Genomic DNA, 23,542 nt, shown 5'->3' with positions numbered 1-23,542 from the left:
TAGCAACTCACAGAGAGTTCATGAAAAACCATGCCATAATGGAAGGTCAATGGACATAGCAGTGTGTTATTTCGAAAACTGTTTTAATGAAAAAAGGAAGCTGGCTTTCTGAACTGTCTTCACCCAGCTGTGTCTGCTGTCAAGGTGGGTTTCTGCTAAATAGGCAGAAGATGTAAGTAGAGTTAGTCATGTGCATGCTAAAATAGAATTGCTTTGAAATGCATGTATGGTTTCACGGAAGGAAAAAAATTAGGTATGCATGAGGCCAGTAAATGGAGTTGCAAAGTGTTGTGTGTCATATGTATAAAAAATTAGTCTAATGTACAAAGCAAATTCTGAAGTACAGTGTTTAGTCTTAATAGCATGCTTGACTGTACAATGCTGCTGCATCTTCAAATAGGATTATGACTGGTGGGATTTTTATTTTCACTGTAATCTACATTATGGGAGGGGCCGTAGCTCAGGGGTACAGCACCTGCTTTGCATGCAGAAGATCCCAGGTTCAATCCCTGGCATCACCAGGTAAAAATATATGGTAGATGGTGATGTGAAAGATACTGGTGAGCTGCTGCCAGTCAGAGTGGACAGTATTGGGCTAGATAGATAAATAGCCTGATCTGCTACAAGGCAGCTTTCTGTGTATTTTGTAGACTGATCACTCATACAGTTCCACATCATTACATTGGTTAGTAACTTCTTTGATAACTTTGTGAGTGATCGAGCCAAAGTTAAGGATGTTGAATTTCAGTTGAAGAGTTAAGAGTCTGCTTAAATTGCTCCCACTGAAATCAGTGGTATTTAAAAGTGCTTAATTTTGACTATATGATTTGATTCTGTGAGCATTTATGTCTGTGAGCATATTGGGAATGCAGACAAGAAGTGTTTCCACATAACCTCAGCCCCTTCCCATTTGTAATGCAATGCCTGCCAGCCTGACAGTGCTGCTTAAAGTTTTGCTAACAGCGTTTTTTGCTTGCGTAATTCCGTTTACAAATCACTTCATATAAAATACCTCAAAAGTGATTTAACAGTAAAAAATATCAATATGAAAAAATACATAAAACCAGTACAAATCTAATACAGATACAGACTAGGATGTTGGAGGTGGCACCTGTTATAATGTTGCTCAGTGCTATGATTAACAATAACAACAAAGTCATCATGGTGATTGGTTAGCAGTAGTTTATTTATTTATTACATTTATATACCGCCCCATAGCCAAAGCTCTCTGGGTGGTTTATAGCAATTAAAACAATAAAAACAAAGATACAAATTTTAAAAAACAAAAAACAATTTAAAAACACAATTTAAAAAAAACTGAAAACAATTAAAAAAAACATGCTAAAATGCCTGGGAGAAGAGGAAAGTCTTGACCTGGCACCGAAAAGATAACAGTGTTGGCGCCAGGCACACCTCATCAGGAAGATAATTCCATAATTTAGGGGCCACCACTGAGAAGGCCCTCTCCCTTGTTGCCAGACTCCCAGCTTCTCTCGGAGTAGGCACCTGGAGGAGGGCCTGGGATGCTGAGCATAGTGTATGGGTGGGTTTGTGTCGGGACAGGCGTTCCATCAGGTATTGTGGTCCCAAGCCGTGTAAGGCCTTATAGGTTAAAACCAGCACCTTGAATCGAGTCCGGAAACATACAGGCAGCCAATCCAAGCAGGCCAGAATCGGTTTTATGTGTTTGAACCGTCTGGTCCCTGTTACCAATCTGGCCTCTGCATTTTGCACAAGCTGCAGCTTCCGAGCCGTCTTCAAAGGCAGCCCCACGTAGAGCACATTGCAGTAATCTAGCTTGGAGGTTACCAGAGCATGGATAACTGAAGCCAGGTTATCCCTGTCCAGATAGGGGCGTAGCTGGGCCACCAACCGAAATTGGTAGAAGGCACTCCGTGCCACCGAGGCTACCTGAGCCTCAAGTGACAGAGATGATTCTAGGAGAACCCCCAAGCTACGAACCTGCTCCTTCAGGGGGAGTGCAACCCCATCCAGGACAGGTTGGACATCCACCATCCGGTCAGAAGAATCACCCACTAGCAGCATCTCAGTCTTGTCTGGATTGAGTCTCAGTTTATTAGCCCTCATCCAGTCCATTGTTGCAGCCAGGCACCGGTTCAGCACATTGACAGCTTCACCTGAAGATGAAAAGGAGAAATAGTGCTGCAACGCACTCCAAAGCTCTGGATGACTGCACCCAACGGTTTCATGTAGATGTTGAACAGCATGGGGGACAGAACTGACCCCTGTGGAACCCCATACTGGAGAGTCCAGGGTGCTAAGCAATGTTCCCCAAGCACCACCTTCTGGAGCTGACCCGCCAAGTAGGAGCGGAACCACTGCCATGCAGTCCCTCCCACGCCCAACTCGGCTAGTCTTCCCAGAAGGATACCATGGTCGATGGTATTGAAAGCCGCTGAGAGATCAAGGAGAATCAACAGAGTCACACTCCCCTGTCTCTCTCCCGACAGAGGTCAACATACAGGGCAACCAAAGCTGTTTCTGTGCCAAAACCAGGCCTGAAACCCGACCAATTCAGAGCAAACTTAACATATCTCCTTATTATCTTAACATATCACTTCATTATTGTGAAACATTTTCTGCAGCTTTAATAAATTATTGTTTTGGCATCAGGGAGCCCCAACATGTATGAATTTACAGCTGATGTTGAGATATTTCAGTTATTGAGCTAATCCTGGAGAACCACCAGCCAGCATGAAACCCTTGTCTCGTTGTCCTTGAGGGCCAACTTGATCTGTTTGAAGAAAGAGCTGCTCCGATAATATAGAAAGAGAGTGAGGTGGGAAATCCTATTCCATGGAACAAAAGAGATGCACAAGTGAGAAATGCAGAACCCAGACAGATTCCCTTTTGTATTGGAGTCCCCAGTTAGGAGAAAAGAACCCAGTGAATATTCTACCCTGCTCAACCAATTCTTTTGATCCATAAATTGGACCTACCTACAAACATTTTCTTCCAGCTTCCTATGTGGTTGCAGCGGGGGATCTGTCACCATCATGGCTCTATATGTTTGTTTATTTTTTCTACATCTGTCCCTCAAGAAGTAGCTAACATTTTGGGTGGCGAGGACAGATGGAGAGGAAGAGGCTTGTGCTGGGTCGGGTTAAAATGAGACATCATTCTGGGTTTTTTTGTTTTCTTTCTCTTTGTTGCATTTATGTACTTGCCTTGTAGGTGTTGGAAGTGTAGGCGGACAACAAAAATTAGTGGTTTTAATAAGACTTTCCATCTATTGCCCTTTTGTGTACAACTGAAAATAAAGACTCATATAATCTGGAGCCATAGATGAAGCATAGTTAGTCTGTTAAATGCTCACAATTGGCTTGCTTGCAGTCTTGCCTCTGTCTGTCTGGTAAGATCTTTCTTTGTTTTGGATTTGGGGGCTGGCTCTGTTGCAACAAGAGGGAGTTGTCAGGTTAAAATAGTAGTTGCTCTGTATGAGTGAAAGCATTGGAACTTGCTTAGTTTAAAAAGCAAAAATAGCATACATGTGTAAATAGTTTAAAGAGTTTTGGAATAAGTGGCTACAAAACCTCTTGGTTTAAATTTTTCATCCAAAAATGTAGTTGTGCTTTTAACCTGCATTGCTGGACAAGACCAAAGTCCGTCAAGTCTAGCACTATGTTTCCAACAGCAACCAGGTAGTTGTCATAGGCAGGGCATGAAAGTGATACCAGTCACTTGTTGTTTTCCCCCCCAGCATCTGACAGCAAGAGATAAACTGCTTCAGTACATAGAGGTTCAGTTTACCTACCTGATTAATAGCTTTTTATATGTCTGCAGCCCTAAGGTTGAATCCAGTTGTGCCTTTCCGTTTAGGACTTTTGATCCAGCAGATGCCTCAACTTATGGAAGAGGAGGGAACCCAGTTTTTGCCATTTTCTCCTCTCCCTGCAGCTCCTGAAAATCTGCTCCAGGGGTTTGAGAGACCCTCCAGAACAGCTGCAAAGAGAAGGGGCAATCGCCTCTGCATCTCTGCCTCTGCTAGATCAAAGACTTCTGCAAGCGGAAGGAAATAATTGGATACAGTCCCTAATCTAGACCTTCCTAAGGGTGCTTTCAGACTGCACTTTATTCTGTTATTCTGATGATTTATTTCCTGTTAAATTGCGCATAAAATTTGAGCTTTCACACGACATAACGGGTAGCTCCGGAATTCTGGTGGAATGTAGTGGAAATTTAGCACTAATTTCCGCAATAAATGATACCAGAAAAATTCCGATAGCAGGCTGGGAACCCGGAAGATTGCAGGAGTTTTGTGCTACCTGCCGCTGCTCACGTGACAGCCATCCCAGTGTGCAGTGCATTCCCACCCTTACCAACAGCCTTCCCAGCATTCAGTGCATTCCCACACTTACCAACAGCCTTCCCAGCATGCAGTGTGTTCCCACCCTTACCAACAGCCCTCCCAGCATGCAGCCTTCGCGTGCTGCTGCACTGCCACCGCCGTACCTCCCAGCCGATCCCAGCTGCTCCTGAGAGCAGCCTGTGCTGCTGCTGCTTGTGCTCAACCAGAGCCTCTGCTGCTGCACTGCCGCACCTCTCAGCTGATCGCTATTGCGCCTCTTTCAACCCCCCACGCAGAAGGAACAAGCAGAGCTTTTGAATAGAAAAGGCGGGAAAATAAGCAGTCTTCTAACGGCTGCGGTAGGTGAGAGTGCTGTGTGAAAGACCATTGCATGAAATGCTGCTAAATTGGTACTGCAGTGTGAAAGGGACTTTTGAAATCCGGAACGAAGCACTAGATTTTTAATCCGTTAAACTAGCGCTATTAGCCCCATGTGTGAAAGCAGCCTAAATCTACTCTGGCCATGTTAATTGACTGTGATTTGTTTGCTTCTCTTTACTATTTTGTTTGTTTTATGGGATTTATATTCTGCGCTTCATTGCAGGCAATCTCTGGATGGGTCACTTAATAATGAAACAAATACACTACAATAAAAATCAATAAAACAATTAAAACTATATAAACAGCCCAAACTTTACACTCCATCTGCTCCTTCAGAAGGAGGAACAGATTTAGTGGTGCCTCTCCCTGCCCTCATGGAGGATTCTCCCCTGAAAGACTCACCTGGTACTTACATTAATATATTTTGAGTGCAAGGAAAGACTGCTCTCTTTTTTCGGCATTTGATTGTTCACATCTTTCACCGTTTCTTGAGGTCATTTGTCTTAGTTAATTTGTTGGCATGTGTGTGTTGATTATTGATCGAAGAGTTATATATGATCATTTTTAGCGTTTCTGCTTATGTTTTAACTTTTTTATGTAATTGGTATTTTAATTGTATCTCTTTTCTAATTTTAAGTCTTTTGGAGACTTTTCTGTATCAGAGTAAGTTGAATGATTATTATAGTATAAGAATAAACCAAGTGGCTAAATTATATCAATTCCCATCCTTACCAAAGGCATAGAAGGTAGGGTTTCTTGGCTATGATTTTAATAGTGGCACACAAAGCCCTAGTTACCTGAAAGAACACCTGCTCACCCATATACCAGCCCATATATTAAGATCACCCAGAGAAGCTGTCTCGGCATTGCCACTTATTACTGAGGTTTGGTTGACAGCAATGCAAAGAGCTTTCTTGGTAGTAGCAGCCCAGCTTCAGAATTCCCTTGCCTCTGAGATATGCCTGGTACTATACTGACGTAGTTGAATTTGCCCAGGCCTTTGGCAGAGCGTGATGTCTGATTTGATGTTTTTATGCTTGAAATTTATGTGCTTTATTTTATGCTGTTACGTGTCCATTTTATGTTGCTGTTTTTATGTACATTTTACTGTTACTCACTCTGGAATGGTTGTTTGCAATGAAGACCAAGACGGAAATGTTTCAAATACAGAAAGAAATGTCCCTTCCCATATCAGTATGCAGAACGGCATCGGTTTATTAACATTGCCCACTTACACAGACAATGACCTAATCTCAGCAGAACATTTGATGGTTGCACCTCCAGCCAGTCACTGTAGCTTTCATTAAATAATATACAGCATTTAGCTGCAGCTACTTGCTGTAATAATGCATTTTACTGTATAACTCGTCTTCTCTGGGTACACTGTTAGGATGCTTGCTTGAAGAATGCTGTGTTGCAGTTATTGTTAATGGAGGAATCTTTGACGTAATTGGAATTCTCAAATAAGGTTGACATTTGGAGTGCAGAATATAAATGCAATGAGGGCATTTCAACAGAGCTCTGTAATTGGGGATGAATGGAGTAAATTTGTACACATGTGCTGTGAAAGGGCACAGTGGAAGGTGAAACTGAACACTCTGCAATGAATGAGGGATGAAAGCCAATGTATCAGTGTCATGGCATGACAGTGTAGAGTATAAATGATATTGTCACTGAGTACTGCAGCAGGTATCAAGGGAATTCCACTTCAGTGAATTATATTACTTAGGCAGACCTGAAGGCATTGTGTCTGAATGAGTGGAGGGGGAAAGAGAGGTTGTCAGCATAAAGCAGAAGACGTTACAGTACAACTGGCTGCAGGGTTTGGAAATGGGTGCATTTCTGAAGTTTACTATGTTAAAGCATTTCAGGGGCCTGTGCGATTAATTTTTGCAAGTTTACGTGTGTCACAATACATTGGCTTTTTTCCTCTCTGCTGCTGCTTGAATTAAAAGACCTATTTTGTGAAAGGGCAAAGGCACTCTGAGCCAGTGATGTAGCCCAGTCAATCTAGTTTTAACCTGAAACGTATTGCAGCAAAAGCATAGTGTATGCCAAAATGCTCAGGAAGAAGAGTTCTAGCACATACAAAAAGTCTCTCGGAATCACCCCCCAGGAAGATTCCATGTAAACCCTTTTTTTACTCTCTTCTGTATACAGTTCAATATCTATTGAAATAACTGAGACAGAACAAGGAATCCCAGCACCATTTGAAAGAACATACCTCAAGCTTCAAATTTATATATAACACTTTGAATTTGCATACAATTTAAGATGCATTATGGCCACAAGGTTCCATTTTTGTTTTTAAAAACAAAATCAACATGGTAAAATCAACATTTGAGGACTAATATTTTTCCATATAATGTTTTTAGAAGCTACATGTATAGGTCTTAACAGAACTTGTAGAACATGGTTTTTATGCAGTTTGATGTATAGATAGAATCCTACCAATGTTTTAATCTCATCCCACCTATACACTGTATTTCTGATGGATATTATATAGATTCATAATGTTTTAGACTACCACAAACCCGCATCTCCAGGGAAGTGCCCTTATGAGATATTATTGACTTACATATGACCTAAATCCTTCATTTTGGCACAAGGCACTGTAAAGCCTGGAGGTACTATGCCAATAACAGTCAAAATATGCAGAAGAAAATGAGGAACTGGAGGTGTGTACCTGAAAATATATGGTGAGGTGTACCCCACAATAGGCTTTGTGACACTGCAAATCATATATGTACAGCATTTGGGAACTAACAGTGGACTGAGGTGATAGTGACCTATGTCTCGTTAAGTTTTGTTAAGTGCAAGGATACAAACCTATGTCAGTAATAACTATTTATTTATTTTAAAAAAAGATTTGCAGGTGTACACTCTGTAATAAGAGTTACGCCACCCCAAAGGATGCACCCAAATGTCCAAAAGAGTGTCTTCTATGAGGCGTCATACAATTGTTTCAGGTGGCCGTAACCTTAATAAATAAATAAACAAACCTTAATTTGGGGTGCACATGCCCATTTCCTTATTAATTTTTACACATTTTGGCTATTGTTGGCCTTGGGGTGCCATGTTTGACAGTATCTTGTTTTGAAGTGAAGCATTTCACTGGGCCAGGTGTGATTCCATACTATCTCATACAGGACCCTGACAATTGCTATATTCTTCCCATTCTCTTGTTATTTTACCCTGTCCCACCTCACACAAGCATGTCTGGCAAGATGGTGGGGGGAAATGGTAGCCTTAACCCATAAAATATACCCTTAGAATGAGTTGTTCAGATTTCCTGCCACTGTAGGAACAGGAAACCAAGCCACTATCGTTTGAGGGTTGGTCAAGAGAAGGAGATAAAGCTGACAACTGGTAGAAACCCTCTCCTGCCCTGCCATGTCCAACTCCTCATTTTGTCACTCTGGGCAGCTTTGTGCTAGCACAGGGGTGCAGTCAAGGACTGCATTCCCTCATGGTCAACCTTCTGGGGGCCATATGCCAGTAGCGGGTGGGGCCAAAGGCAAACATGGGCAGAGAAATGGATGTGTTGCCTTTGTATGGTAGGCTGCATCCAAGCCATGCAGCAGACGAGGTTCCTACATAGACGCTATGCATCCATACCCATTTTTCCATCATCTGTTGTTCATCCAGGCAAGCAAGATGCATTCTCTCAGTTCAGAGACACGTTGCAAGCAGGCAAAGGCACTCAAGGGAGCCACAGAGCAGGACAAGTAAAGGTTGTGGCCTGGGAAGAGTCTCGAGGGCCAGATACAGAGCCCTGGAGGACCACATGCAGCCTTTGGGCCTAATTTCTCCTACCCCTGTGCTGATATAAAATGGTGACATGTGTATAAGGCAGGGTCCTGCTGTTCACCAGTTTCTCCATCTACTGCAGCCCTCTGTGCCTTATCCCAACACTGCCCCCCAGCCCCCAGGAGCAGCCTTCTGGGGGACAAAATTGGGTGCCCTGCCTTGTGGGAATGGAGTTTCCACTAGCACAAAGATGACACTGGATACAGCCCATAATACTCTCCTGCTCCTTCGCCACACAATTTTGGGATATTGTAATACTTACGGCGTGGATTGAATTGAATTGGGGGAAGAGGGTCCAGCAGAATGGTGACGGTTCAACGGTCTAAGCATGTCCTGTGGTGTCTGCTGTGTCTCATCACTTTAATAATCTTGTTCATTCCTCACCCACTTGACAACTATCCCTTAGAGTCTGATAGAAGGAGAGGAAGACGAGGAAGAGCGTTGAATCACATTTTGAGAGATGCATTCAGTTCAGTTGTTTCTTTGATGCCTGTACTACTCCCTTCTTCTCCCAGTTTAGCAACCAACCACTGTAATTGCCAACCACTGTACTTTCCAAAAAGTCTACATATGCAAAAGCTCAGATATTGGATTCAAAATAAACCATGCACTTTTTGGTACAAGTATGTGAAAGTAAGAAAATGAGTAGATGTTTGGCTGGAATTAACAGAGTACTAATTTGTATTCCTTAGTACAGAATTTGAAATGTCCCATGTTTTAATAGTGTTTTCTTTGCTGAGAGAAGACAGAAACCTGCTTGCTATAACTAAAGCTTTATTAAGAGAATGCTTACAAAATCTACCGTGCTTGCTCAGGCTCCTCCCACCTGACCTTTACTCTAGAGCTCAGCCCCCAGATCTCCATGGCAGTCTCCCTGCAGTTCCCCCTGCTGGATGGAACTGCTACCTATTATAACATCCCCAATGTCATATTTGTTATAAGAACATACAAACAACGTAAATACAACTTCTCGAACTAAACAATTAACTTGCAAGTAGCGCTGGTTCTGAACGACTGATAATTAAAATCAGTCATCTAATACAAAATCTGTATCGTTTAGGTGGTTTGATATGATTGCGGGTACGTGTGCTCTTGACAAGGTCACTGTTCGGTGTTGGTGATACAGTTACATGTGTCTTTAGTTTGTGGTTCAGGGCCTGGTGTATGGTGTGCATCTTCATGAGCACATGGAATGATGGAATTATCCTATGTATCATCATCCCCCACATCTGAGGTGTCTTTAAGTCCCTGAGGACTCATTAAGCAAATGAACTTACAATTCCGTCGATATGAGCACCAATTGACTTCAACAATATAAGACCGGGGATTTATTTGTCCCATGCATGTTCCTTTTGTCCAAGGGCATGTCTTGTCTTGAGGAAATAATTGGACACATACAGAATCTCCAGTGTGCAGAGGTGGTAGCTCTTTTGAATCCCTGTCATAATAGCTTTTAGTTTCATTGTGTTTGTGTTGCAGCTGGTTTGTGACTTTCATTGCAATTTTGGGTTTCAATAATGCAAGAGCTGTAGGTAGAAAGGATCGTATGCATCTGGACATAAGTCTTTGCACTGGGCTGCTATTCATGCCAGCAGTTGGAGTATTTCTCCATTCCAGGATAGCTTGCCATGTTTTCTTTATTTCTTGCTGTTTTCTTTAATAGAGTTTTTGCAATTTTGACGGCTGATTCAGTTTTGCCATTAGACTGACTGTTGTAGGGAGATGACATTATGTGGTGAAATTCTCAGTCTTTTGAAAATGTGGCAAATTGTTTGGAAGTGAACTGTGGTCCACCATCTGAAATCACACACTCAGATATGCCAAGTCTGCTGAAGTGGTTCATGATTCTTTCTATTACAGTTGCTGAAGTTGTATCTGGCAGTTTATCCATTTCCCAGAAGTCTGAATAGTAGTCTACCAGAATGAGATAATTGCTGCCATTTTCTGTGAAAAAGTCCATCCCTATCTTACTCCATGGTCTGTTAGGAATGCTGTGTATCACCAATGGTTCTTTTTGCTGACTGGCTTGGAACTCAGCACACACATCACGGTTGCGTACAAGGTTTCTGATGTCATTAGTAATGCTTGGCCAGCAGAGCTTGGAAAAGTTACTTTTTTGAACTATAACTCCCATCAGCCCCATGCTGGCTGGGGCTGATGGGAGTTGTAGTTCAAAAAAGTAACTTTTCCAAGCTCTGTTGGCCAGTATACCACATCTCTAGCTTTCCACAGACATGCTTTTGTTCCAGAATAACTGCGATGTATTCTTGATAATATGTCTTTTCTCATGGCGTTTGGAATGAGTATTCGGTGTCCTTTGAATATGATGCCATCTTGGACACTTAATTCATCACTATAGTTCCAGTATTCTTGAGTAGACACTGGAGCTATGTCCTGGGTGTCTGGCCAACCTGCTAAGACAACAGAGATCAATACTTGCAGCTCTTTGTCCTGTAAAGTATGTTCCTGGACTCTTTGAAGCCCTTGATGTGAGATGGGCGTATAAGCAGCTTGATTAATGCTTTCTAGTTCCTTTTGTCTGGCTTGTGCTTCAAGGGAATTGAGTATCTCATAGTCTTGCTTGTCAGTGTGCCTGTCATGTGGCAAGGGTGCTCTGGATAGGAGATCTGCTATGTACATCTCAGCTCCTTTTATATATTGTACCTTCAAGGGATATGTGTTGGAGGCGTTTTGGAGCTGATAGCAATGACTTCTTAAAAATAACTTCTAGAGGCTTATGATCATTGTCAACCTTAATGCATTTCTGACCTCGTATATATTGGTCAAATTTTTCACAAGCAAATATTATTGCTAAGCATTCTTTTTCAATTTGGGCATAATGTCGTTCAGTCTGTGATAAAGACCTTGATGCAAAAACAACAGGCTGTCCTTTTTGCAAAAGTACAGCACCCAGGCCGGTTTCACTGGCGTCACATTGGATGGTGACATCTTCATTCATGTCATAATACATCAACACGGGATGTCTAGTAACCAAGTCTTTGATCTGTTGGAGGGCTGCATCATGTTGAGGCAGCCACACCCAAGTTGCACCCGTGTCCAATAGTCATCTGAGAGGCTCACAAACATCAGAAAGGCAAGGAATAAATTTAGTCATATAATTAACAAATCCCAGTAACTACTGAACAGATTTGGTATTGGATGGTTTAGGCATCTGCTGGACAGCTCTCACCTTTTCTGGATCTGGTTGTAAGCCTTGCGATGTCAGGAGATGTCCCATACAGGGTGCTGCTGTCAGTCGTAGCCTCATCCTATTTTTATTGAGTTTCAGATTGACTTTTCTTGCCCTTTCCAGGAGAGATATGAGGTTGTGATTGTGGTCAGCTATGGCATTCTCCATTCAATCTCCACAGCCATATACCAAAATGTCATCTGCAATTAGACAGATTCGTTTGAGACCCGCCAGTGCATCTTGTTGGTGGCGCTGATACTCTTCTGCTGCTGTTTTTATTCCAAAGGGCATTCTCAGCCACCTAACACGTCCTTCTTGGGTCCAAAATGTAGTAAGGTGGCTGCTTTCTTCATTTAATAAGTTTTGCCAATACCCATCCTTTGCATCTGAGACAGAGAATATTTTTGCCTTGGCAAGGTCTGGTAAGATTTCTTCTATGGTGAGCATCTGGTAGTGAGCTCAAAATAATGCCTTGTTTAAATTACTTGGATCTGTACAGATGCAAAGCTTACCAGGTTACTCTATGGCTACCATGATGCTTATCCACTTGAGATGGAGCCTAGCTCTTCAAGATTTTGATTTCACAATCACTCATATAAAGGGATGAGATAACGTCGTGCTCCCGCCCCAGACGATTAATTTTTTGGTTCTGATGACTTGTGGCTTGTTTGGACGCTGATTTTACAGTTTTGAGATTTTTAACAGGTTTTTTGGGATTTGACCTGATTTTATGGCTTATGACCTTGTTTTGGATATTGGACCAGATTTTGGACTGCCCATTTTTATTGTTATCTTTTTTACTTTTGAAATAAAGTTCTTTTTTGTTGTTTCATTCTTGTGGGTATTTTAGGAGTCTTCCTAGGTACTGTTTGTTTTTTGAATTTTCTTTTTGTTCATCTTTTTGAAACCTATTTTAGTAAGGCATAAGTCCTGAGGTAGCTAACATGCTTGGAGCATATTGAAATATTTCCCTTTTAATGAAATGTTATAAGAAGTTGTATGGTTTATTGTTCACTTGTGTTTTTTTCCTTTTTGGCTGGTGTCAGCGATGAAGCAGAACTGTTTGAGTTCTGACGTCATCTTCTTGAAAAGGGAGTGTGTCATGAACTTGCAATTTGTTAACCTGGTTTTCTTGTAACATGGCTCAGATACAGGGAATTGTGGGAGTTACATCTTGGAAGGAGACAGGCCTCTGTGAGAGGAAAATTTTAAGTTTTGTTTCCAGCTGCAAGCAGTTGGGAGGCCTGAACAGAAACACCTGTTTACCTCTGCTAATCTGCTGGGAGCCTGGTACTCAAGGCCATGCGGGCCTGAGAAGATTGAGATCAGAGAAGGGAGGGGGGGCCTGCAAGGCGCGAAAAAGTGAAGAAGCTTCGGGAATATGATTGCATCAGAAAGCCCCCTGATTGGCTGATTCATCCTGAACCGTTGTGTGCCTTTTTCCTTAAGTATAGGGGCTGAGACCCATAGCCTTTGTTCCCCTGGGGCGTTCTCTGAAATGGTCCCCTGGTTGTTCTTTGGATGCCATATGGGGTTCTACTGCTGCTTACCAACCTGATGTTATTCTCTCTGAGGAGAGATGAGATTTACCAGCAACTACCTCTTCAGTAAGTAGAACAGGCTAGTTAGTTTATTATTTTCTGTTGGGTTTTGAACTCTCTTGTGTTATACCTAAACCCCTGGTTGAGTGTGGTTTTGAGGAATTGTTTTGCTGCTATATATTAAATGTGCACTTACATTTTTAATAAAGCTACTTCTTATTAACCTTGTGTATTCATTGTGCGAGACCAAGTTGGTTCTGAATTCAGCACCTGACCACAAACTACCAAAAGGAGGGAGTGTATTTTGGTTTTACCAGAGGTTTCTGGACAAGGAGTGTTTGTTTGGCTCTTGTCTTCTTGAACCTTGGTTTACCTATTTCTGGGCTCTGAGTTCCCCTAGCTCAGAGTTGAACCAGTGAAGGGGTGGTGGCAGCCTATCTTCTACCTTGCAGGGTTGATGTTGGTTTGCACAGCCTTGGCAAGGGGAAATTGGGAATTGGGTTCCAGATCAATTGCCCAAGGTGGGGGAATTGGGTCTGAAGCATGCACCCCGTGGCTCTTGAGGGCACGAGGGCATGACAGTTACCAGTTGCATACGTTCACCAGTGCTTGCTGATAGTAGGGGCTTTTGCCTGGAATTCTGGCTGATATCTTTTTCCTTGATATTCTGCCTGCAGCACACATTGACCTAGTGGTGTGAGAACTGTGCCATCATATAGTCTCAGCTTAGCTTTGCTTGGTGATGGCTTTGCCTCTCCATCTTGCATAATATTGAGATAATCTCTGTAACCCATTACATTTACAGATGCACCACCGTCTATCAGGGCTGTGGAGTCGGAGTCGTGGAGTTGGAAGCAATTTTGGGTGGACTCGGAGTTGGTGGAAATGTACCAACTCCAGCTTCAAAATAAAAACTTCCATAGGAATTTAGGAAAGTTTTCTTGTTCAGAAATTTTAATCAAATAAATATATTTTATATTTTATCAATCTAGCCTGATTATTCACGTGGTGGTGATGAAATGCCTTGTGCTACCATTTTACTACTGTAAATTTGTTATTACTAGTTAATATACATTTGCCATTTATGAAGTAGTCGGGAGTCGGACAGTAGAAAAATAGAGGAGTCGGAGTCGAAGGTTTGGCGTACCAACTCCACAGCCTTGCTGTCTATTTGACATTCAGTGTCTTGCTTGACCCAGGACTGCAACTTTCTGGGCAAGGTGCTAATACAAGTTTGACAAACCACTTTTTTGTCTTAGTATGCACTGTGTTGATGTCATGCATGTAGAAAATATCACTGTCTGACTTACTGTATAGATCATCATTGCCTATCTGTTTCACATGCTGTGCAGATTTTTTTCTGTTTAGATTGTTTGCAAACTCTTGCATAATGATTTCCTTTTACCACAGCTTCTGCAAATAGTTCCAAATGCTAGGAATTTGCCAGGATCATAAATTTTGCCACAGTATCCACAACTCTCACTTTGAAATCTTCTGGGCTCAGCACTATTTTTGCATGATGGCATATGCATGTTTTTGCATGATGGCATATGCATGTTAGAATGTTTGTTTTTGCTGATATAATGCATGCTATCAGCTTCTAAAGGATGCATTTCTTGCATTTGCACAAGGGTTTGTTCACTAGCCTTGCATGTGTCTATGGCTTTCTGCAGAGTCAAGGCAGGCTTTCGGAGCATTCTCAGCTGTGCTCCCTTGTCCTTAATGCCTATAACCAACCTGTCTCTAATCAATTCTTCTTTCAAAGTGCTATATGCACCTGAATCTGCCTTTTTGCGTAATTTAGTAACATACTGATCTGTAGTTTCGTCAGGTTATTGGGCACATTTGTGAAAGAGATATCGTTCATATATAACATTTCTAGTAGGTTCAAAATTTTAATGTTATAGTTAATTAGTGTAATGTTCTATTTTTGTCTTAATCTATTTTAATGTTTTTATATTTACATGTTTTAGCCACATTCACTGGTTCTAAATGTGGTTTTATCATATTGTACACCGCCCTGAGAGCCTGTTGCTATAGGGCGGTTTAAAAGTGTAATAAAATAAATAAAAATAAATAAATAAATAAAATGCCTTTGAAGGGCTTCTAGCAATTTGCAAGGATCTTGTCTGTCTGCTGCTGTAATATCAAGGTGCTGCTGGAGCAAATGACATTCTTTCCCCATCACTGATAGCAGTGTTGCAACCCTAATCTTTTTGTCTTTGCCATCCAATCCTGTTGCTATTTCATAATTCTCTCACTGCGCTTTGAAAAACATCCAGTTATTAAAAATATCACCTGCCATGTCCATGGGCCCTGGAACTGGAATCATGCTGGCTGCCATTGCCAAACTATCTTCTTCTGCCACCAATGTGCTTGATGCCTTTGCAAGCAATAGTGCTCGAGCCCTCCTTTTCTTCAGAAAAGTAGATTCACTTCTGACACCATGTTTTAATAGTGCTTTCTTTGCTGAGAGAAGACAGAAACCTGCTTGCTATAACTAAAGCTTTATTAAGAGAATGCTTACAAGATCTACCATGCTTGCTCAGGCTCCTTCCACCTGACCTTTACTCTAGAGCTCAGCCCCCAAATCTCCATGGCAGTCTCCCTGCAGTTCCCCCTGCTGGATGGAACTGCTACCTATTATAACAGTCCATATTTATTAAGCATATGTGCTTAGGGTTCTAAAGACACCTACACCAGACTAGTGCTGAGATGTCTCCTGATTTTCGGGAGAAGCTTTTTAGCAGACTGCCACTGAAAGTGGTAGACTCAAAACCCTCTGTGTGTGCAATACTTCCTGTGTAGTTCTTCAGTCTGTGTGTCTGTTAGTTCTTCGGCAACAGTCTCTTCTATCTAATATATTTAATTTTATAAGCTTCAGAATAATTATCAGAATTTTTATAGCGCTTTCTGAGTGTTCAAGGCACTTTCAATGCATTATAATTCTTTTTAAAGCCCCATAAGGTCAGCCATTACTATTATTCTCATACTGCTGATTTGGAGATGGGGCTTAAAGCTTGAGAGCCTTGTTTAGAAAGCCATTTATAAATATTGAGTTCATGGCAGAGGTAAGATTTGAACCAGGGATTTTCTGGTTCACAGCCTAGTTTCTCTCACCCAGCACAGTACACTAGTTTTCTAACATGGCATTCTAAAGGAACACAAGGAAACCCTATCAATAATATATATGCAAACACCAGAGTGGTTTTTATTTGTGTGTTTGTGCAGAGTCATTGCACTATTAACATAATTTTGTTAATAACATATACATTCACAGGACCCATTATGTATATGTCTGTGTGCCTTTTGTTTTGGGAATACACAGTTTCCCAAGTTTAAAGAATAATAATAATGTGATAAGCTCCTACTCAATTTTTTTTTAAAAAAACTGTGCAAGTAACAGAGCTCCAGAGACCTTTAGATCCAACAGTGAAGTTTGATCTCTTAAATATTTGTGTGGTCCCCATCATGAAGCCCAGCCTCTTCATTTACAAGCCGAGAGGTAGAAAGGAGTGCTCTGGTTCTGTTTTCAAATGCAATTTGTGCTTGGTTCTTTTGTTCATAATACCATAGGTCTATTGTATATTTTCCTTTTTCCATGGTATCTTCTGAAACTTCTGCTTACTGGAGAGATCTTGCTGAAGTCACAAAGATTGCTATAATGAACAGGGCAACAAAAGGAGTAAGGATTGTTGTGGCAGGAGGAAGAGTGGGGGTGGGAGGAATCCTTTAGGAAAGACAGACTAACAAGTTTTGCAGAGACTTGTTGGAGGAATGTCATTTTCCTTAAAAAAAAATAACGCACAAGTAGATTGGATTCATTTTGTGTGTGGTGTGGTATGTGTGTGGAATCTCTCATTAGATGTTGTTTCTTCAATTTCTCATCCCATTTCTTATGTGAATCAAATAATGCCAGTTTGAGCATTTTTTGGTAAACTGCATTTGCTAAGGAGGTGTGTCACTTCTTTGACTCACAGGGATTCTTTATTCTCCCCACCCTGGGCAAAGGGTTTAGTGGTGTGTGTGTAGTAACATTAGTAGGAGTCCTCCAACTATGCATCATGTGAAGACCTTTTTATTATTTCTTTATTTATTACATTTCTATTCCACCTTTCCTCCAAAGAGCTCAAGGTGGTGTGCATGGTTCTCTGCCTCCCCATTTTATCCTCACAACAACCATGTGAAGTGTTTAGACTGAAAGACTGTGATTGGCCCTTGGGTGGAGTTGTAGCATCACTATGTGTAACACGGAATCCCTATTACAGACGTCCTTCTCATACAATAAGATGTCCGGGGTGCACTAGCTATTTCCAGTCCCTCCTTGGCATCACCTGGCCTTCCACTGTGGAACAAAGGTGAATTTTTGCCACAGAAAAAGATGCTGTTTTATATTTAAATATGGCATATTTAGATCTTAACTTGTATTATAAGTACTTGCCTTTTAAAGAATTCTGAAGAGTATATTTTTTTTCTTGAGACAAAATTTTCCTATAGGCTTGGATTTCCTTATCAAAGGTAAATTCATTAACATCAGTGCTGCTTTAATTATAGTGTTGTTTTATATGTCAAGGGCTGTAAACAATAAATTAACATAGTGTCATTAAACTGATAATTGAAATGTAAAGCTTTCTATTTTTATTGAAGTTCCCAAAACTGCACTTCAAAAAAACACTTTTGTTCCCACTCTGTAAGGGGAAAAAATGGAAAATAACACTATTCCCCAACAGCAGCAATGTTCATATGAAGATACGTTCTGAACAATGAAGTTATTTGTTCATATGTGACATATGCACAGAGGAATTTGAATTATGAGAGATTTTGTGAAACAGAGTAAAGTACACACCACTGGCATTGTGTGAAGTTCCCTGATACTAAATCTCTGTCTTGAGAAGAGCAGCTTTATTCTTCCTTCAAAAATCCATTAGTATAAACTGTTCTTACTAAAGTACTTGTCATTGCACTATTAAGATAATTTCATACCCCAAGAGAATCTGTTTGCCAGGTGAAGTGCAATTGCACATATGTTTAATTGGGGTTCATAGCAACCCCAACTCCCCCTAAAATCAGGAAAATTGTTGCACTTTTCCAGTTTATCTATCTGTTGATACAGCATCTATATTGTCCAGATGTATTTTTTTTCTAATATGCCAAACCAAATTCTGACTTTGAAGGACAAACATTTTGAATTTTAAAATAAGAGAGATTCCCCCCTCCTCACAATCTCAAAAAGGAAGAGCTGGCTTGATAATTATTTTGATGGAGATTTTGCTATTTAATTATAAAGCTGGTATTTAATCTTTTTAGCTTGATGTCACTGCTACTAAAGAGTGTTTTCCAGGACAGACAGTTGTCAAAAGCAGCATTCCAAAAGCCATGCTAAATAAACACAACCTTCTTGAAAAGTTCAAGTGGGCAATCAGTGTAGGAAAAGTGGTTCCCCCCCCCCATGTGTTTGCAATGTGTTTATGATTTCAAAGAAACCTCTCAGTAACAGGAAACTGCTATGGCAGGCGATTGCTGAGCCAGCTACTTTGATTTTTCTTAATTAAGACTCAACACAACTGCAACAAGGCACAGCAGCTCTTCTTTCTGTCAAACTGTGTAGGACATCACCACATCAAATAAGAAGGGAAAGCAGGGGTGTTAATTCCTACAAGTGTCTTTCTAATCAAACAATGCAATTCAGAAGGTAGCCCTAGAAAAACCTGAGATCTTGAGCCAAGATTCCATGGGTGGTCTCGGGCAAATTGCTGTCCTTCAAACTCAGCTCCCCATCTACAAAAATAATGTAATATTTCAGTGAGATTTGTGAGTGGCTCCTGGCCTGATCACTTAGACAACTGAAAACTGTCTAAGGGCAAGGAAGCTTTTGTAAAAAGCATTTGTAAAAAGCATATGCTGCTCTATTCCTATTTAGCTAGCCAATTCCAGATGGTGGTGCTTGGGGACTAATGCATTTGTGCCATGGTATTTTGCAGGGTTCCATCATGTCCACCATGCTTTTTAACATTTTCATGAAAACCACTGAGGTCATCTTGGTGTAGGGGTGGTGGGCAAAGGTAGGATTTCAGTGTTATCAGTATGCGTACAAGTTGTCTATATACAGATGAAATGGTACCTTTACCTCTTTGCATTCTTGAAGAGGCTTGAGTGCTTGGTCACTTTTTCTGGAAAAGGATTAATTACTCATAATGTAATTAACATACCTCCTTTGAAGCATAATAAACTATTTTTATTCTACTCTGAGCTCCAAATAGCTTAAAAGCTTTGCACAATTTGTAATGTACTGGTTGAGCCTATGCAAGTTGTCCTCACTTCTTGCAGCAGGACTGTATTGACTGTACTCTGACTCTGTTCTGACACATATTGAGGAAAGTTTCTCTTGGGATGTTTCCCTGAACATAGCATGCCTATGGATGTAGCTAGATGCAACATCCTTAATACCAGGATGGTCAAATGAGTGTGTGAAACTCGTGACTGCCTTTTCTAATGTCTTGTATACTCATTTATTTTTATTTGATTTATGTCCCTCCCTTCCTCCCAGTAGGAGCCCACTCATCTGATCATCCAGCTATTTCTGGGTGCTTCCCTACATGCATTTTGGAGGAAGTATGAGTAGAGAAAGTAAAATGTCAAAAGCTGCCCTCAAGCTAGCCGTTGAGGGTAAATGAGCTAAGAATATGGAAGTGTCTTGCACATTAATGGCCTGATTGTAAAATTTGTTATGCCAGCATTTCCAGATAGCTTATAGAATTGTGACACTGCAGCAGTACTGAAAGGATAGTCCTTCAAGCACCGTGAAGAGGAACGTTCATGCAGTTTTTTAAAAACTCATGCAGCCATGATTCTATACAGTTGTTAAGAATTACCAGATTTGGCTGGTTATAGTAAAAGAAGGCATTTGTCCTAGAAGCAGATCAATTAGTATTAGACACTAAAAACATTCCCGTTTTCAGGATAGTATCTCTAAACTGCAGAGAGGACAATTACACATCATGCTGTAATCACACATAATGCTAAGCCATGCTATGTTTTGACCATGGTTTGTTCAATACAGATGAGCAAACAAGCCATGGCATGTTTTTCCAAAGCTTGGTTTGTTTTCCAACTGTTCATGCCTCATACCTCTATAGCTCAGCAAGTGTCTGGGGTGGAATGGTCAAACAAACCATTGTTAAGCAAGGCTGTTGGGTTCAGACATGAACACCAAACTATAATTAAGCCAGAAAACAAATCATGGTTAGTCTGCTGGGCTGGGTTCAGACATTCAAACAAGTCACATTTTAGCTCACTGTTCTTCAACTTTGGGGTCCTTAAATGTTGTTGGACTACAACTCCCATCATCCTTGGCTATTGGGTAAGCTGGCTGCGGTTGATGGGAATTGTAGTCCAACAAGGTTGAAGAACACTGCTTTAGCTACAAAAACTATGGTGTTGTATTAAATGCGAACCAGACCATTATGTTTTTATTGTTGTTGTATTTTAAATTGTTTCTTTTTGTGAGCCACTCTGAGAACGTTGTTATAGGGTGGCCTACTATTTTAAAAATGTATAGATATAGATAATGTTGTGCATTTTCTTATTACTGCTATTACTTATAACTGACTTTATTTAAATAGTACATCTCTTTTAATATAATTGATGTTTTTCATTGCCATCCGCCTATTTGTGACAAATGGGGAAACACTGGTGCTTTTTACTGAAGGACAAAAAAATCTTCAGCGTTAACCTCTCTTCCCTGATGGGCAAGGTTTGTCATGTTAACCTCAGCAGTCTTCTGTCCTTCCAGTACTGTGATGCAATATCTCACTTTACTTAGAAAGTATTCTGTGCTGGTTTCCTCAGGTTTCTGAAATGGTAAATAGCTGTTGGAAATAGTTGCACAGAAGCTTAAATAGGCCTTTTCCAGCTGTTTGAGAGTTTGCGGGGGGGGAGGTGTAAAGGCAAGTGATTAATTGCACATTTTACTATGAAATAATGTTAATAAAAATATGTACACTACTTGAGTTATGATTAACGTAGATATCAATTTCTCTGTCAAACATCCATAGTTTGTGAAGTATTAAATAATTAGGAATCTTTATGAGGCAGACAGTTTTAGCATCAGGGATGTCAGATTGATACACTTATAATAAGCACACAATCCCTCTCATGTCTCTCATATCCATCCTCTCATTATTGCTTGAAAAATTGCCTTGTAGGGAAGATGTTCATTGCACAATTTTAGAATGGATGCTCAAATGTTGGGTGTGTTGCTACTTCCTATATGGCAAAGATCATCTCTCAAGTCCCTGAAAAATATTTTTTGAAAAGCATCATTCACTTTGTGCAAGTCACCTTGTGTGACAGAACATGGCACTGATCTGTTTTAAAGGGTCTTGCTTTACAAGAACCTCTCTTGCTTTCTCAATTTTTAAAGAAGAATTCGCCAATTTACCCTTCTTTTTGGAAGAGGAGTAGAAACAGAATTATTTAGCTTGTTTTGTTCTGATTTACAATTAATATCCTGCTCAGGAGAGCATCGGGAATCCCTGACTGGGCACCTGACAAGTTGAGCAGGAAACCAAATTGGAGATGATGTCTAGAACTAAGGTCCTATGTAAAGTCTTAAGGGCAAATTCCTAATTCTGGTTGGTACTGAGGTTGGGTGGCCTTTGAAATCAGCCCCTTTCATTGGGTCTGTTTCTTTATCGTTATCTATGTTTTTATCCCTCCTAGGCTTCTGTTTTGTGTTGGCTAGTTATCTTTATCTTCGTTCTTAATATGCCGCCTTGCATGCCTTGCACTCCCTATTGCTGTACAATTGCTGCTCATTTATACAGTTTTGTTTTGACCCTGAGCGCCACTGCCTTTGTCCCCAATTGGCTATTTCTGATCTGTCTTTTTTGCATGGCTGAGGAGTGACATTTGCTTTTCTCTGTTGTCATTGCTGGCTCACCTTTGGTGACCTTTTTACCAAAATCACTCCCATGTAAATTCTCCATCAACTTCCTAGTATTTAGCAACATTCTGCCTACTTCATAACCTGTATGTTCCCTGTCCTTAAAAAAAAAAGATGTCAGTGTTGTTTCTGTACAGTCTGCTATTGCTGTTTCTTTTGCTCACTGAAAGCTGGCTACTCATCTTTCCATTTTTTTTCATTAACTGCTCTTGTATGCAGTTAGGCTTCATTGCATCTGATTATAACTTTGCTTTCCCCCTTTTCTCTTCCTCAGATCAGATATGTTTTAGCATCTTCTTGGCTTCCCTTCTGTATTAACAGTTGCTTTTTTTTTTCAGTCAAAATTATCAGGCTTCTGAAATGCCGCCTGGCCCACAACTTTTGCTGGGCTCAGGGCAGGGGTATGGGTATCTATGCACAACCAAAAAGCAAAGCAAAGAATAAATATCCGGGGGTGTTCACCACAAAAATCTCTGGGCCAAGACAAATCAGACACCCCAGAAAATGATAGGGTGTCTTCTATGCTATGCCAGTGCTTACAGACAGTGCTTATGATCTATGTGGATTTTTTAAAAATGTGTATTGGTCTTCCCTGTCACTTACTTTGTTATAGCTCAGTTATTTTTAAAAGCCATTGATGTTGTTGACAGAAGGACTTGTGGCAGAGTCAACAATGATTTCTTGAAGAAGATGTAATTTCACAGATGACACTCTAAACTAAAGTATGCATAGCTGGCATCTCATAGAACACACTCTCCCAAATGCATGGAAGTATGATATGTGGTGCCACAAATCATCTTTTAGGATGGGCACTCCAGTTTCTTATTTTCTTTCCTCTACATATTTGCTATTTTTCTAATACATATATGCCCTTGTCTGTAACATACATACAAAAGAAGCTCTGAACTGGGTGGGAACCCTCTCCTGGATGCATGGATGTATGACTTGTAGTGCCCAAAGCATGTTTTGGGGTGGAAAACTCAGTTCCTTATATATGTTCTACATTGCTTGTTGTGCATAGATGCACATATCTGTTTTGTGTGTCCACAAGAAAATCCATTCCAGGCAGGATGCAGTGGCATCTCGTTGAGGACACTCTCTCCTTTGCTCAGGTGAATGATGCTTCATGGCCCACAGCAGATTTTGGAGTGGTCACCCCACATTAGTTACTCTTCATTATTTTAGTTCTGCACAAATGACCTTCTGAGTGCCCTGCACCCAGCAGAAGCTATAGGCCAGGTGGGAAGTACTGGCATCTTGTAGAGGCCAGCCTCCCCCTTCCTAGGATGTATGATTTGTCCTGGCACCAGGGGTGTAGTTGTCCAGGGGCTCAGGGAGTCTTAGACCCCTTCCTTTTTTGGGAGCAG

At 40.9% G+C, this 23,542-nt stretch overlaps 1 protein-coding gene and 1 long non-coding RNA gene across 13 annotated transcripts in view; one reads left to right on the top strand and one right to left on the bottom strand.

Moving 5' to 3' along the window:
* The window catches only part of BACH2 (BTB domain and CNC homolog 2), a 244,345-nt gene that overhangs the window by 147,890 nt on the left and 72,913 nt on the right, over positions 1-23,542 (top strand). Inside the window, exon 1 of one of the 12 annotated variants that reach the window (XM_061623348.1) lies at positions 13,202-13,297. The exons of the other annotated variants lie outside the window; for them this stretch is intronic. The gene's annotated coding sequence lies outside the window, so the exon portion shown is untranslated. Of the gene's footprint in view, positions 1-13,201; positions 13,298-23,542 lie in introns of those variants that run through there. 12 annotated transcript variants of the gene reach the window in all.
* The window catches only part of LOC133383179 (uncharacterized), a 28,208-nt gene continuing 13,434 nt past the window's right edge, over positions 8,769-23,542 (bottom strand). The window contains exon 3 of the long non-coding RNA XR_009762198.1: positions 8,769-8,909. This is a non-coding gene — a long non-coding RNA (uncharacterized LOC133383179). The remainder of the gene's footprint in view (positions 8,910-23,542) is intronic.

Source organism: Rhineura floridana, chromosome 4 (genome assembly GCF_030035675.1).
Source record: "Rhineura floridana isolate rRhiFlo1 chromosome 4, rRhiFlo1.hap2, whole genome shotgun sequence".
NCBI classification, from domain to species: Eukaryota; Metazoa; Chordata; class Lepidosauria; order Squamata; family Rhineuridae; genus Rhineura; species Rhineura floridana.
The sequence above is the reverse complement of the archived record's forward strand: the minus strand, read 5'-3'. Positions and strand labels throughout refer to the sequence as shown.